Source organism: Myzus persicae, unplaced genomic scaffold (genome assembly GCF_001856785.1).
Source record: "Myzus persicae strain clone G006 unplaced genomic scaffold, MPER_G0061.0, whole genome shotgun sequence".
Taxonomy (NCBI): domain Eukaryota; kingdom Metazoa; phylum Arthropoda; class Insecta; order Hemiptera; family Aphididae; genus Myzus; species Myzus persicae.
In genome coordinates this window covers 535,087-540,513 of record NW_019101036.1, presented here as the reverse complement: position 1 = coordinate 540,513, position 5,427 = coordinate 535,087, and the positions used below count along the sequence as shown (strand labels likewise).

Below are 5,427 nucleotides of genomic sequence, written 5' to 3'. Positions count from 1 at the left end.
ATTACAAAATACTGGTTTAAAATTATTCTCAATCATAATAATAAGTAATAACTATTTAATTTTCTGGAACCTCCAATGGCAATCCTATGTATAAACATGCAAATTTACAAAATATATATTATATTCGTTTTTCGCGAGCCGACAAATCCTTGGGTTAGCCCCACTTGCAAATGAGAATTTTAGAAAATCGTTTCATGCTGCGCCTTTACGTGGTGGTACGATGGTCTCGTGAAAATGTCGTCTCCAGCTATCATGTATATCAGTATTGGTTGTATATACGTCGATTATGAACTGTACTTCACCCCCGACTTGGCCGACTTGTTATTTTATAATATATCAAACAGATTCATATTTTCAAATCAGTTATATTGTATTATAGTATTATACCATTATCCGTGCTCTTATAACAATCATATTATAGGTGTTTTTTCTTGTTCTGTTGGGCAAGGTCTTTGTATCTGCAGTCGCGGGTGTCAAGTGTGATCCGGACATCCGGCACTGCGTATATTCGCATACGACCGTTATTACGTACTCATCGAATATAATAATATATTATGTTTCACATCGCGTTTTTAACGACCATAATATCATCATAGTTGCTTTAGTCGCTTATCAATTTATCATTAATTATATATAGGTACCTATGCACGCAGGACGTCGACCTGCTGCAGGATTGCCGTCGGCGGTGGTTTCTCGCTGTCTAGCCGACGACGCGGTGACTATTCCGAATTCCGGGGGCACGAAATCATCCATTCTCCGGTCGTCTGCTCTGTTGTTGTCGCTACAATATATTATTACAATAACAGTGCCTATTATCGTCGTCGTCGTCGTCGTCGTCGTCGTCGGACTACAATGGCTGAATAATGGGTGCACCCCGGTGACTGGTGCACCGCGAAAGTCATGATTGATTGCCAAGAGACACGCGTACGTATAATAATATTGAATTGTACTGCAAGTATGCGGATGATTTGTGCGCTCGACATTTGCGGGGGCGGTCGTGTGTAGAAACGATTTCCGATGCGATTCAAACGACCGCGGACCGACCGCGACTGATCGCTTATTATTCGCCAATCGTATAATATATAGGTACTTACACGGTTCTACGTGTCGGTACGACGATGTACGCATAACATTTACCGGGTGCTGAGTAATGCAACGACTGCACACACACACACACACACACACACACACACACGTGCAGGTGCATTACAAGATTTCGCCGTCGGATCGTGCGAACCCGGCGACCGCGAGCTTTTAGTGGACGGAAGATATCGCGCGACATCGAATATTAACCCACAACAGCGGTCAGCGGCACGCTGCCCACCCGAGTCTCCAGTAAGTATAATGACAGAAAATTCAGCACGTTCTCGCAATATCGCGTACATTAATCCACTGTCGTAGAGTATATTTTTCACGGGACGAGTTCCGTGAACAATATTATTATCGTTAAACATATTTATTGAACCAATATAGTGAACCAATAATGCACGGTCCCTTGAACGTCATGATTTAGTGGCGCACGATTAATCTAATGAAATTAATTAGTTGTTCGTGCAACCCGGCTTTAGTAATTGTACGCTAACATTGAAGTATTATCCGAATAATTATGGAATTCACACAGGTACCGAGAGTGTGCACCGCATAAAATAATACTATTTAATAATAAGACATTAAATAATTTAAATAGCTACTTGCGCACAATATAAATATATTTTATTTTATGATTAATTAGACCATTTTTGTTAGTCCGGTGATTATTATAATATTATATTATAGATACCGCTATATGTACATATGAACGTGTTTTTCTCTGTCTTTCGTCATTATTTAGAATATTGAGTTCGTTGAGTAAGACCACCGCTTTTTTATTAAGTATTTGAAGATAAATACCGTATTTATAAATAAATCATTGTTTTTCTAAACTAAAAAATGAATACATTTTGTTATGGTAAATCAGAAAATCTACGATTTGCTTTAACAATAGCAAAACGGATCCCACGTAAGTTGTCAGTATATTATAACGAATCTTAGATTGGTAATTTGTTTAATCTCCGATGTTGAGTACAATATTTCTCGAACCTTATAATTATAAATTCTGACTTATTACTATATGCATAGTCAACCACTCGACTAAAGTATTAATATTATTCCCCCGTGACGATGAGTCACACCATAGTAGGTACTATACTAATTATTAATCATTCTATAAACCATGGTTCATTAAACCCGTGGGTTACTAAAATTAAAATGCTGAACATTTAATAAAAACAGCGTAAAGTTAGTTAAATCACTTAAATCTGGTATAATTGAACTTTTTTAACTAACGATTAAAATTAAACAATTACCATTAATCGTTTATGCATCAATGCATGAATAAACAGTGGCGTCATTTTATGGGGGCGTTTGCCCCTTTCTTACTGAAAGCATGCTGATTGTTGGTGGTATAATTTTTCTAATTTTAAGAAAATATAATATTGTGTAGGTATTAGGTGAGCAATAGAAAACTATTGTCACGATAACAATTAATATTTATAGTTTTTTAGTTCATATAATTACGCCGATACTATAGAAATTCTAAAAACAAAACGATCACTCTTAAATGTATCCATCTCAAAAAATCCTTAACATAACAGAGAAGATAACTATTTAAAAATGTTCGATTTTTCAATTACGTTAGAGCGGTCTTGTTTCAGATTGTATTTTGATCTGTTCGAGTGTTCGACCCCCCTAGAATACAATATACAATGACGCCACTGAGGTGGGTTATGGGTACCATAATTATTTAGCTCTTCCACGTCTTTTTTACCATAAAACGAGGCTGTTTTTACCTCAGACATGTATTGAGTTAAGTAACATGGGAATTATATCGCTATAAAAATGTAAGTGAAAATTGAGTTTGAGAGTGAAGCGATCTGATTTTTTTTTTGGTTATGTCATATAAGCTGGTCAAAACATTTGTCCCTTTACATTAAAAACTGAAGTGATGCCACTAAGAACTAACATTGTACTTATATTTCACAAATATATATAGTTTAATAGTTTATAGAGCAACTTGGTAACTACCAATAAAATATTAAACGTAATGGAACATAATATTATATCACTGATATAGATCTTGACCATAATATTGAGAATACGATATTAATATTTTAACCTTACTATTTGTAAACAGAAGTTACGGTACCTACATTAAATATGTTAACATTCCAAACTATTGATTAAATAACTATTTACCCACGAGGTCATGGGTATTAAAATATCGTTGTCTCATATTATAACTGAATTTAAATTTTAAAACCTACGCGGTTTAATACTTTAATGTAAAATCTATTGGGAGGCATTTTTTGAAATAATAAAATACAATTTAAAATTATTCAATTCAACTGTGAAATGAAAACCGTTTTTCATATACCTATTGGCGACTTTTGAGTAGATGAAAAAGGATCGATTTTAGTTAAATGTAAACATGTAATATATATTCGTTGGTATACATAAACATATATACGTTTGTACTTAACACTTAATCCTTTTTTATCACTATAGAGTATAGGACAGTAGGACACTATAGGTATATATTACATATTACGCACATTTCTACACTTATGGTATCACTGCAAACTCCGAACGCATATATTGTTATTATGTCATTTGAAAATAATTTAAACTCATTTTTAGTGTGCGAATAGATTTTGAGAATAAAACACTTGTGCGCAAAAGTACGTTGTGCAAACATATACGGTAATACGAGTTGTAGTTAACGAAACACCAACACAGACTCGCTGAATAAACACAATCAATGTAGCTAACTAACATAATAATATAATGTTCGCTGTATGTTGTATAATATAGTGAACATTAATCGACTAGCAGAGGAGTACGTGGTAATGCGAAAGGAAAACGGCTCTTGGGAGTACATCATATTATCATTGAAACTGAAAAAACGATGCTCAAGTAAGTGCGACTTATAAATTGTGTACGTGTTTTTATGGTTTTCGCGGCGGCTATATAGTGCACTAGATGCAGAAAAAATACAACACACTATATTATTGCTACCTGTTGACTAAATCGGTCACAAAAGAACGACTGTGATAATATCATTCAAGGTTTCGTACCAAATTTGGGGACACTTTTTTTCCTTCGACATTTGTCATACACGCGTGTCATGACATAATCCTGTATGGCGTTCTTTGTTGCATATTAAGTTGGTTTGCTTCTGACGTACCTCATACGTCAACCTGCGATGTTGTATAATGTATAATATGTGCGCGTACGCAGATTAGTCGTTATAGGTATATAATGTATTTTCCGTCGTCTTTCGAACAATCGTGTTCACACAAATGACAAGTTATCGTAAATATGATTTATAATGAAAATCACTCTCGAACGCTTCGTCTAAAACCATGCGTGGATACATAGGCAGGACGCAGGTGTATGACGTACGATATCCATTTTTTTTTTATCGTACAATTTTCTGTTTAAACAATACATAACAAGCTGTAGATATTCCAGGTAGATATAAAAAAAAAAAATACGAGCAATTATAATATAATATGAAGTATGAGTTAAAATTTTGGTTTTATAGATTGCATATCGAATAGGTTTGCCCAACATAACACGAAATATTATAATATTGTATAAGTACCTATTACACTATACGCACGGCCGGTATTACCTTGGTTGAATGTACCTACAGAGTTTAATGTGCGTAGATCACACTATCCGACTATCGCGGTCCATCGTTATTGGGCAGTGATTTTTTACTCATTACTATACAAATCGCCGAAAAATATTCGGAAAAAAACCCCTAAAACTATTTCACGCCTCTCGAGTGTATAATAATAATATTGTATAATTATAGGTTGGACGTGCGTATACGGCAGCTAAATAACATTATGGTTTAGCGTTATCTTTATGGGTTTCAATTATACATTATAATATGCGCACGCCTAACGCTCGCTGATGATCTAGTGGATAATATTATCACCGGCCTTGGTGTACAGTAGCTGCATAATGCATACCGTAATACCTACACGTATAATATAACACATATAATATAAACATATAATATAAACATTTTAAGTGCAGAGAGAGCGAGAGAGCGAGAGACGGCGGAGAGAGAGAGAGAGAGCAAACGCTTCATCATTTTCCGAGTCTGGGACAATTCGCTCGGCAAGACAAAATAACAAAATAATATTATAATAACGATAATAATATAAAACTATTACATTTTTCCACCTGCCGCGGCGGAAACCGTTGATTGCAGACGGATGGGCGTTTGTGAATGTCACTCTCGCTAATATAATATAATATATTATAATATGTATTATGATAAACGCTTTTCTTCGTGCGCACACGGCGGGCCCGTTGCGCGTTTAAAACAAAGACGCGCGCGCGCACACACACACACACACACACACACACACGCGC

General features: G+C 35.2%; 1 long non-coding RNA gene across 1 annotated transcript in view; it reads left to right on the top strand.

Annotated features, from left to right (window-relative positions):
- The first annotated feature begins 656 nt into the window (after window positions 1-656).
- Window positions 657-5,427, top strand: part of LOC111027470 — a 43,991-nt gene continuing 39,220 nt past the window's right edge. Inside the window, exons 1-2 of the long non-coding RNA XR_002603782.1 lie at window positions 657-1,335; window positions 3,850-3,951. This is a non-coding gene — a long non-coding RNA (uncharacterized LOC111027470). The remainder of the gene's footprint in view (window positions 1,336-3,849; window positions 3,952-5,427) is intronic.